Source organism: Chiloscyllium punctatum, chromosome 17 (assembly GCF_047496795.1).
Source record: "Chiloscyllium punctatum isolate Juve2018m chromosome 17, sChiPun1.3, whole genome shotgun sequence".
In the NCBI taxonomy this organism is placed as follows: Eukaryota; Metazoa; Chordata; class Chondrichthyes; order Orectolobiformes; family Hemiscylliidae; genus Chiloscyllium; species Chiloscyllium punctatum.
The window spans coordinates 100,842,774-100,855,041 of NC_092755.1; the positions used below are offsets into that span (position 1 = coordinate 100,842,774).

The 12,268-nt window shown below is 40.3% G+C and overlaps 1 long non-coding RNA gene across 2 annotated transcripts in view; it reads right to left on the reverse strand.

The window, feature by feature from the left end:
• Positions 1-12,268, reverse strand: part of LOC140487715 (uncharacterized) — a 329,098-nt gene that overhangs the window by 281,019 nt on the left and 35,811 nt on the right. For both annotated transcript variants that reach the window (XR_011962885.1, XR_011962884.1), the window contains exon 2: positions 195-259. This is a non-coding gene — a long non-coding RNA (uncharacterized lncRNA). The remainder of the gene's footprint in view (positions 1-194; positions 260-12,268) is intronic.

Genomic DNA, 12,268 nt, shown 5'->3' on the forward strand with positions numbered 1-12,268 from the left:
TACAGAAGATGACCCCTCAACAGCCAATGAAATCATAAAACAAACCCAAATACAGAGGAACCTCAATTATCTGGCATTTGATTAACCTAATTTCGGATGATCCAAACAAGATCGCAAGGTCCCAATGCATGGCCAACTATGTTATCTGGCAACAATTATCTGGCATTCAATTAACTAAATGAATTACTCCCCACCTGTGTCCTTTGGATAATCGAGGTTCCTCTGTAATGCAGGAGAAATTCAGTCAGACTGGCAGCATCTTAGAGAGAGAAACAGAATTAACATGTCAAGTCAGTTAAGATTTCTTCAGCAATTAGATCACGATCAGGTAATTCATTTTATGGATATTGGTCAAGATACTTGGGAGAACTGCCCTGCTTTTTATCATCACAGTCCCATGAAATCTTATGTGTCCACCTGAGAGGACCAGGAGGCCCAGATTTAATTTACGTCTCCTCCACAGATCCCCAGTGTACAGATGTCGGTCTTCAACTAAATTGATTCATTCATATGATATCAGTCAATTGGAGGTATTAGGCCCTGACAACATTCTGACAATAGACTTAAGCTCCAGAACCTGCTGCTCCACTAGCCAAGCTCCTCCAGTGCAGTTACAATACTAGCATCCAACCAACAATGTGGAATTTATATACAGGACATTCCTGGACAAGAAGCAAAACAAATCCAACCAGCCAACTAATTCCCAATCGATCAGTCTACTCTCAATCCTCAGTAAAGTGACAGAGGTGTCATCAATAGTACTAACAAGTAGTACCTGCTCAGCAATAACCTGCACATGACACCCAGTTTGGGTTCCACTGGGGTCACTCAGCTCCTGATCTCATTAGTCTTGGTTCAAACATGGATAAAAGAGCTGAATTCCAGAGGTAAAGTGAGAGTGCCAGCCCTTGACAACAAGGCTACATTCAACTGAGTCTGGCACTAAGGAGCCATAAGAAAACTGGAATCAATGGTTATTAGAGGGCAAACTCTCTCCTGGTTAAAGTCATACCTGGCACATAAACAAATAGTTGTGGTTGTTGGAGATCAGTCATCTCAGCTTGATGTCACTTCTGCAGGAGTCCCTCAGGGTAGTGTCCTAGGCCCAACCATCTTCAGCTGCTTCATCAATGACTTTCCCTCCCTCATAAGATCAAAAGTGGGGATGTTCACTGATGACTGTACAATAATCAGCACCATTCATAATGCCTCAGAAAATGAAGCAATCCATGCCCAAATACAGGAGGAACTAGATTTCATCCAGGTTTGGGCTGAAAAATGGCCAATAACATTCACGCCACACAATGCTGGACAATGACTATCTCCATTATGAGAATATAGCCACCGTTCTTTAATATTCAGTGCCATTACCAGCACTGAATCTCCCACTATCAAAATCCTGGTGGTTACCATTGTCTAGTCATATAATTAGGATGGCTACAAGAGCAAGTCAAAAGTTTGAAATATTTCAGCAAGTAACTCACCTCCCGACTCTCCAAAGCCTGTTTACAAGGCACAAGTTAAGAGTGTGATTGAATATTTTCCACTTGCCTGGACGAGTGCAGTTCCAACAACACCCAAGATGCTTGACAGCATCCAGGACAAAGGAGCCCACTTTATTGGCACAACATCTACACCACAGTCTCTCCACCACCAATACTCAGTTGCAGCAATATCTACAAGTTGCATTGCAGAAATTCAAAGATTCTTATATGGCACCTTCCAAACTCACAACTACTACCATTTAGAAAGACAAAGGCAGCAAATACATCGAAACACCACCACCTGCAATTTCCCCTCCAAGTCACTCAGCATCCTAACTTTGAAATAGATTGCCTTTCCTTCACAGTTGCTGGGTCAACATCTCAGAATTTCCACCCTAATGGCATTATCGGTTTACCTGCATCAGTTGCTTAGCAACAGTTCAAAAAGGCAGCTCACCAGCACCTTTTCAAGGGCAACTAGGGATGAGGAGTAAATGTTGGTCCAGCCAGTAACACCCACATCCCACAAAAGAATTTTAAAAAGTCATTGAGGCAACAATGCCTTTTGATAGTGCAGTGCTCTCTCAGTGTGGCACTATAGTGTTTCCTTCGTAATGACACTGTCATAGCAGTCTAAATTTTGTACTCTGAATTATCACTGAGCCATGGCTATCTCCTATTATGGAGGCAATAAAAATATAATAATGCTTGCACAGGAGTTCACTGTCATACTACACAGATCTTGAATTGCAATGTCTACACAGTGCTCAGAACATTCTTCTCAGCATCCCTCTAATACAGTTGAATTTAGGGTTAATGTTTGTGTTTTAATCAACACGACATGGCTCAAAGTGGAGACTTACAGCATTAGTTCTGATAAAACCTCTCCATCAAAATATACAGAAAACAGACACACTAATGGGGCAAACTGACAGAAATCAATTAACAGAGATTTCTATTAGCAGGGTAGCTGTGCTGTCAAAGACAGCCATTGTTCAGCGGGAATGAAAGAAGAAGAATGTGTAGATCAAGTAAAGACTTAATGAGACAGCAGGTAAATAGATAACATGAAGTTATTGACCCACCAAAAGAACTAGTAGCCAGAAATCATCCATCTTTCAAGCAATTAAATTAACTCGATGGGCAGTTCCTTTCTTCTCTAAACATCTGCAATCATGGCCAATCCAAGTAAAGTTTGTGCTTGGCATCAAGAATTGTTTCCATCTCAGTGAGGAGGAAAACCATAAAACTATATTCCAAAACAAAGAGATAATGTGCAGATTGCTTAATGGCATTTTTTTTTTAAATCACTGCTTCTCCTTACTTGACAGCAGAGAAGATAAAATATCATTAACAGAAAGCTATATAAGCATTAAGCAGTTCCACGTTCAAATACATCAATGAATTTCCCCACGCCCTGCCTCTTCTGCTCAGTAGTGATACCATTGTATCAGGATATTTTTATTTCAAAAATATATTTATTCATTAAAAAAAGTCTCTAGACATAAAAGCAATTTGGTTCTGCTCAGTTTCATGTCAAGTAAACACACAAAACGTTGGGGTTTGGCTATGCACAATACAAAAGACCTCTCTCACACATATCATACTAATACTTACATCTATTTGACACACTAGGAGAGTCCAATAACTGAACAGACCCCCATTTACCTTCAGCAGGAAGACCTCAGACTGTGATCTTTCCCCACTGCAGCTTGGTAGCAACTGTCCCAGGCTTTACACCATTGTATCATGTTATATGTAAAGAATACAACTCACCTCGGTGCAGAGGACAGACATTTCAACATTTCAGTCAACTCCACATGTCACACAACAGCCCACTTAATCGTAATGACCCTTTCCTGTTTTTAAGTATTTGTACATTCCCAAACAGCACACATTATAACCTGATGAATGGTAGCTTTGGTTCTTGAGACAGCTAGTTCATTAGTTACTTTTAGTGTATTCTTTAATGTATTAACTCAGTCTCAAGGTTGAGACCATCCAATCAATTGCCCCTGCCACTTCCCTCTCTTCCAGTAGCCAAAGGGGTCAGATTTCGTCCAAAGCTTCCCTAACCCCAAACTTGTTTCTTCCTCTATTTTCCTCTCCTCTCACTTCTCCTGCACTCTCTCTTATCCATGAGTGCTACTTCCTGCTCCCTTGACCCTAAGTTTCTGACAACTCAATTTTCCCTCTTTGCCCTGTGTTGCCTGGTATTGTTAATGTTTCTCTCACTTCAGATGTTGTCCCTCTCTCCTTAAAATGTGAAACTGTCACAACTTACCTCAAGAAAAAAACTTTCACTGAAACATCTTTGCAAACTACCAGCCTTCTCTGTCCTCACTTCAGACTTGTTGTCACCTCCCAAATCCACATGGATCTTTTCCAGAGCTCCATAATTGAATCCCTCTAATCACAGATTTCCAATTTGCCACAATACAAAAGCAATCAAGGCCACAAATTACCTCCCATGTGACTCTGACAGATGTAGACTATCTCTCCTTGTCTTTTTCAACCTGTATGCAGCTTTTGACATAGCTGACTACAGCACTCTCTTCCAAAACTCTTTCACCAGCATCCAGATAAATAGCAGTGCATGTTTCCTTCTATCTGTCTACTCATAGCCAGGATATTATTTGAAATCTCTTCTCTTTTCATAATTACTGTTACTTCTGGTGTGCACCAGTGAAATTCTTGGTCTCCGCCTATTTCTCAATTACTTGCTGCCATTCAAACACATCATCCAAAAGCATAGCATTAGTTTGCTGAAAATAACTGGCTCTTCCAAACACCTCCTTGCTTGACTCTTCCACCATCACTGAATTATCAGGGTTGCTTATCTGATATCCAGATACCAATCACACATCTGCACTAAAATTGTATATTTCCACCTTCAGAACACTGCCTGTTTTTTTTTCCCCTTTCTCACCTCAACTGCTGCTGAAACCTGAATACATTCTTTGTTATGTTTTGATTTGATTATTCCAATGCACTCCTGTCCGGTCTACCATATATAAATCCATAATTATCAAGTTCCAATTTCTCTATCACTGTCACCTTTGTTTACACACATAGGCTCCAATATGGGCAGTTAAGTAATTCCAATAACTTACCCCTCTTCACCAGATAAGAATTCCTACTAAAGCTAATTCCCAATGTTATCAATCCATAACAGAATTCTTTTACATCAACAGTTTGTCATAATCAGGAAATAATATTTGATAATGGCATCATTCATTAGTACTCATCAGATACCAGTTCTCCCAGGTGAGCTCCGGAGGTAATGGTGTTTTAAACGAATTCAGCCCTGTCATTAGTCAAATCCTGTCCAGAAACAATCCCCATCAACTGCCATCAGAAGTCAATCCTACTCACAGATAATACTGTCATAGAGTCATTGTCTTGAACAGGATAGAAACAGATCCTTTGGTACAACTCATCCATGCCAACTAGATATGCCAAATTAGTCTAGTCCCATTTGCCAGTATTTGGTCTATACCCCTCTAAATCTTTCCTATTCATATACCCATCCTGCTGCCTTTTAAATGTTGTCATTGTACCAGCCTCCACCACTTCCTCTGTCAGCTGGTTCCATACACACACCACCCTATTTGTGAAAAGTTGCCCCTCAGGTCCCTTTTAAATCTTTCCCCTCTCTCCTTAAACCTATGCCCTCGAGTTTTGGACTCCATCACCTTGCAGAAAAGGCCTTGGCTATTCATCCTATCCCTACCCCTCATGATTTTATAAACTTCTATAAGGTCACCCCTCAGCCTCTGATGCTCCAGAGGGTAACCTTCCCACCAAGAGCCAATCCTCATTCAGAAATCAGTCATTTTCAAGAGCCAATCCTTATTAACAGATTGTCCTCAACAGGAATCAGGCCATTGCCAACTGACATTGATTCCATCAGACATTAGTGCCCACTGGGAATCAACACTTACAGATCTGGGGTTTTATATATGAAGATCATACATGCTATTGTGATACGATAAATTTCTGCTGATGAACACAATTGATGTGTTACTGCTGCCATACACTACTCTGAAATGACCGAACAATTTAGATCTCACACTCACAATGTTCTGTGGATTCTTGTCAATATAAATTTCATGTAAGGCTGTTTTAAATACCTCTAATATTTTACCAAACAAGCATTGCACAGAGTGAAGTCAGTTTCATTCCATCATTTTCCAGAGACATTAACAGTTCCAATCTTTAAAATCCTGTAAATAAAAAGGATTAGAGTCAAGTAATGTTTTGCAAGTTGCTGTAAGACATTGACCTCATTTTCAGCCATTATAAGGCAGGACAGCTGGATGTGCATTTTAATAACTGGTTAATAGATGCACAGTCACTGGGATTTGACCACAATTCATCAGGCTATAACAAAGCTGTCTCAGCCGCTCCTAGCTGTGCTGGAGGTAGTTAGTGCCTAATAAATGCCATTCATGGGCCATTCATTTCTTTCTTTGATGGATAATGTGTGTGTTTCTCAAGCAGTTTATGTGCACTTTAGAGTTTGGTAAAGTATCCCATGAGAAATGCATTAAAATAGGACAGTGGGAGGACTTGAATATGAATCAGGATAAACTGAAGCTGTTTCATCTGACAACAAAATCTACTTCATACTTATATTCCAAACTCTTTATCTGACACTCCAGGCAGTGCTCATTTCAATTGAGGTAAAGTTCCATAGCCGCATTCTGATACCCCAATAAACTGGCCGTTCATCTTGCATGAGTTGAGAAAGTAAGAGTGTTTGATGACTCAAACATACTCTTCCCTTGTGCAGCTCCAGCAAGGCTCAAAAAACCTCACGATACCCAAGACAAAGCAGGTTGCTTGATCAATGCTACATCTGCCAGCTTAAACATTTGCTCCCTCCACTGCCAGTGTAGAGTGGCAGCAGTGTGTACAATCTACAAGGTACACTGTGGCATCATGCCAGGCTCCTTCGACAGAACCTTTCAAACCAGTGACCTCTACCACCTGGAATGACAAGGCTGGCATTCATCTGGGAAAACCATTACCTACACGTTCACCTCCAAACCACACCTCTTTCTGGCCTGAAAATACATCACCATTCCTTCACATTTGTAAAATGAATATCTGACAGTATCTACACAAAACGGATTAACAGATGGTTCAACACCACCTTCTCAAGAGTAATTCTGGATGAATAACAAGTGCTGGTCTTGCTAAAGATGCTCACATTCCATGAAAGAATAAATTTAAAAGCCTTGCAGAAGAGGCCACGGAATAATATTCAGGACAAAGAACCCTAACTAACTTTTCCATTTTTTACCAAGGATCATGGTTACCACGGATACTGTTACCTCCAACTGAGATCAGAAGAATCAGTATGAACCTCCAATCAATCATAGTTCCTCCTTAATGATCAGCTTCATGCCAGGAACATACATAACCAGTGAGTAATTGGGCACAATTCATAATTTGAAAATTTTACATAAAATGTCACTCTCACCATAAATTTCACTTAAGAGTTGCTTAGAAGTTAATTACCTAGACCGAAAGCCTGAAATATGGAGTTAACTTACAAATAATCCAGATCCTGCCACCAATATTCTTATTATTATTTTATATCATCCATGACTACTTGCATTTATACATCATCTTTAATGTAGATGTGGCAAGATACTTCTTAGAAATATAAAAAAAGAGATTCTGAGGCAGAAGAAGAATTGGGTGGGGGGCGGGGGGGGGGGGGGCGTGGGGGAAACCAAAACTTGGCCAAGGTTAGATTGAGGAAGAGAGAAGAATGCATTTAGGGAGGGAATCCCAGAAGACTGGACCTAGATGACTGAAGGCTTGGTCATTACTGGGAGAGCAAAGGATGGAAGGATTCAGAAGACGCTGGAGTCAGAAGAACAAAGTTTAAGGGGGAGTTGTAGCATGACAGACATTACTGAAGGACAAAACCACAGAGGGTTTTAAACAAATTTTAATTTTTTGAGCTTTGAGCTTTAAACAATTGTAGGACAGTGAAACTTGAAATGGTAAGGAAGAGATGTGTTGCAGGATAGGATACATGCAGCACAACTTTGGATAAGGTGAAGTATATATGGTTGAGCAAGTTAGCATTGGAACAGTTAAGACTGGAAGAGAAAATGGCAAAAATGATGGATTTGATCACAGCAAGTGAATTGATACAAGTCATTTTATCGAGCTGGAAGTAGACAGTATTTGTGTGTGGATGGGTTATGGGATTGAAAGCTTAGCTGAGGATTGAATACCAAGCTTATAACAGCTTGGGTCAGAATGGGGTAGTAACTGGCTAGGAGATAAACTTTGGTCTACATAGTATCCACCTGGTAAAATGTCTAATTCAGGGTACACGTGACAATAAAATCTAATCCAAATCCAATGTAAATCTAACCTAAAGCATTTAAGATAGATGTTAGACATGGATTCTAACAATGCAGAGGCAGTGAAATAGCTGACAGACATGGGGTTGAATCTTACACTTTTGGGCTAAACCCAAGGTTTAGGGTTAGGATTTCTTTTTTTGGAGGGTTTTTTTATTGTAAGGTGTAGTGAAATCTCTTACTTTATCTTACCAAACCTGCCTCATTGATTACCAAACCTGCATTTATGGCATCTCTTACATCCGATTTCTACCTTACCATGCATTCTTCCCATAACTCACCACTCAAAATAACCAGCATATCTTGTGCCTGTGCCTGTGCCTGTGCCGTCTTTGTACGACTACTGTGCACCCGGAAAAACATTGGCAATCCTGTGCTGCCCCTCACCTGCCATGTAATGACACAGCAGCTACAAAGCCATGCTGCCCACATCACATAGCTGGCATGGCTGAAAGTCCCTCACACGTACAATTCTATTCTCTCACCTCAGTGACTGTTTAACCATCAGGCCACACACTTTACCTGTCCATAGCTACATCCCACCTGAATAACTTCTCAAAATCAATCTTACCTGCCTCCAACGTCCATTGTAGATCACTAGTTTGTTATTTTCCGATGAGGAGACATCACATGCAAGCAAGCAACTGGACAAATTGAAACACAAATATGAGCATTTATTTACGCAATCCAAAAGGGAACAAAAACAACGTCAATAGAGGCTGAACTTCACTTGCACAATGACAATCAGATTTCGGCATTATGACCAAAATGTTTTTGAGTCAACAACCAGTTGTCATTGAGGTTCTGTCTGGTCTATAGCGCCCAATACAGCTCAGATTTGTCATGGATAATATCAGCTCCCCCATCCCAATGTCCTTGATCTCCTCCTCAAAAGATTGTTTCAGTTCCTCCAGTTCCTCAACGTCCAGCATAACACCTTGTAGCCTGCCCCAATGTGCAGAGCACAACATGCCAAGGTGATACAGCAGACTCTGTCCAGTCTATCTTGCGACACCTTAGCAAAAAATTCACCATGTTGCTTGTGAAAAGCAGAAAAGATTGAACAAATTGATCTCGACATCAAGATGAGCCCTACTGGTCTGCTTGTGTGATTATGGCATACATCATGCCACAATCCACATTGCTCAACCCCTGTAAGATTCCAACTATCAATGGATAAGTGTAGCTATGGAATTTGACCACATTCAAGGGACACATTTTAGAACAAAAAGAAGAATTGGCTAAGTATAGACCCTTCAGGAATTTCAACCATATGGTAGTGAGGAAAAAAAAATCATTGCTGGATATGCTCTGGCTCTAAGTAGATAAGTAAAAGTTCAGCCTAACAAGAACTGTCATATTGTGGCCAATGGAGAAAAGGTGTTGGAGGAAGATAGTGTGGTCCATTGTGTAGGGAGCTGCAGAGAACTCAGAGAGAGCTTGAACCCAGGACACGAATTTGGAATGCATCAGCACATTAAAGAAATTTGGAGAGGAAAGAAGTGTTCTGGTGGCAATTAAATTTACAATGACAGAGAGGTCAAGGCTGTTTTTTTTGTCTGAAATGGGGGGATCAATTTGCAATATCATCCTCATAGAACCAGGAAGGAAGGTTGCACTGCCAGCAGTTTGGTTGAAATTACTATGCGAGATCTCAATATGTGCTGATCATGGAGCCAGACCTAATGTCATAAATTAGAGACAAAGGACAAGTTCAAATATTCAGAGTCAACTTTCCAGATTTACAATACTGTGCCTAGTTAGGAAATCAAATCATTGGCAGGTTCCCACTAACTTCGACATACAGGTGGTGAATTTGCATTTCTCTTCATCTTGTTCTGTACTCATTACTGTACATCTGTCATTTGCCACAGTGCATTTATCTACGTCCACAGCACTGCCAACAAGAGTGCCTCCATCTCACCTGCTGCTACTGCAATTCTAATCCATGCTCTTCACATCTCAAGAGTCAATATTTCAAATTCTCTGTCCACCAACATCCACCCGAGCACCTTTCACAATCAGAATGCCAAAGACAAGATCAAACCCACAACCCCAATAACACGTTTCTACAAAGGTCAGCTGTTCTTGTGGCCAGAATCCCACATAACAGAATTAAAGAATTGCTGATGCCATACTCATTAGCAACAGTTCCAGTGCATAATTTATTTAGTTTCTAGCATGGATGAGGATCCCTCTAATTACTTTGTTTAATGACATTGTTAATTTTCCTCTCCCCTCCACTGTCAGTATTCTTCAGGGACTATACTCTGTGACAACCTGGTCTACTCCTCCATCATGCTCAACTCTTTCTCTGTCCACCATGGTACCTTCCCATACATATGCAAAAGATGTAACACTTGCCCAACCATGTCTTCCCTGTTCACTGTTCAAGATCCCAAATACAACTTCCAGGTTCAGAACTGTTTCATTTGTAATTCTTCCAACCTGATCCAATAAATTCACTGTTCACAATGCAGTCTCCTTTGGCTAAACTGAACGCAGCCTGCGTGACCATTTTTCAAAACATCTCCACTCTGGTCCATACAATGACCCTGACCTCCCTATTGCTTACCATTTCAACAAACTTCCTCACTCTCACAGTAACATTTCTTTCCTCGGCCTGCAACAATTTTCCTACAAAGCACTACACAAGCTTGAGAAACAGTATCTTATTTCCCACTTAGCTAATTTAGAAGTCATAGAATCAGAGTCAGAGTCATACATCACAGAAACAGGCCCTTCAGTTTAACTCATCCACACCAACCAGGTCTCCTAAACTGAACTAGTCCCACTTGCCCGCATTTGGCTCATATCCCTCTAAACCTTTCCTATTCATACACTTATCCAAATGCCTTTTGCTTTTATATTGTTGTAAATGGGTTTTTGAAGCTCAGCAGTAAAATCATGAACAAACTCTTTCAGGATTGGTTGCTAGAAACTCAGCAGAAACTACAAAAAAAACACTCAAAATGCCAGGGCACACCAATCACTGTGCCAGTGTCAGAGAAGAAAGCTGAAGCTTTAGTTTGCTCTACACGTGTTTAAACAAAGATTGATGTGAGACTGAAAATTTGAATTAGGAAAGTGCAAGTTTCAGAAAATAATCAAGGAAAATAAAAGCTAAAAAGGCATGCTTTAAAAGCCTGTTCATTTTCTAATGATTAATGCGGACTTTCAATCAAAATGTTCCTCTGAAAACTGTAAGCATTACATTCCATAGTCGTTTGAAGTGCACGTATCAAAGTACTATTATCATAAATGTATTTATAAATATATCCTTGGTCAACTCACTTCTCTACAGATGATTAATTTACATCCATGACTCCAGAATCACAAGACACGTCATACCTCATCAAGAGGAAAAAAAAGTTTCTCTCAGCTTGAGAGTTTGATCTTGCTGAGATTTATCGAGAAGAGTCCTCAGATCAGAAGGCCTCCACTCAGTGCAGCACTGAGGATGCCAAAAGAAGCAGAACATGCACAACATGTGGGTCAGAGGCTACTCCTTGATGTTCCCCAGCTTAGTCCCAGCAACTGAAAAAGGAAAGGTTTCGGTCCTATACATCAGAAAAAAGCCACACCTGGGGAACAGCGCTTAGACAAGTGGCCTAGAAAGTAAATGGATCAGAAAGCAAGTTGCACTTTGGCCTGCTAAGCACAGAATATTCCTGGGCAGGGTGCTACAAGCAATAATGAGATTCTCTTCTCTTTCCATCATCAGAATACCCCCTTGATGAGCATTATCATGAATTCAGTGTCATTGTACAGTGAAACTCCAAGGCTTGACTGATTTATGTGGGGGAATAATTATAAGAGAATGAACCTGTGGATAGATATCCCTGCAGCCATTGTCTCAGAGGTAGGATCTTAATTCTATTAGTGATGCAAGGTTGGAATGTAAGAGTCAGAAAGAAACGCTTTGCAATTTATCCTTCACAAAATAATGATCAAAGAGATGGAGGGATATCATTTAGGATGCAGCACAGAGAGATAACATTACCCATATAGCTCTTTAATAATTCTTCAACTGAAGAGAATCACAAAATGGGATTTTAGATTCCTTTCCTCAGAAAATTGTTGAATTATGTTTATATACTTTGATTTGATTTCCCTTTGTACTGAAGCTTGAGATGGTGAATGCTAATTCTGGAAATAGTTAGACTGTAATTGTGTCACACTCAGCACAGATATTAATATGTTATATTCAGATTGAATGTCTTGGTATTGATTTTGCAGTTTGTTGAATCTGCAAACAGAGTAGCATGCACACATCACTGGTGCCTTTCTTCACACTGCGTGAGATGCAATCATAAAAAGGGCAAAGACCTACTTTAAACGCAGAAAAATCAATTGTGTGCTGTCTCTGAAACTGGAGTGTTTATGCTATGAATC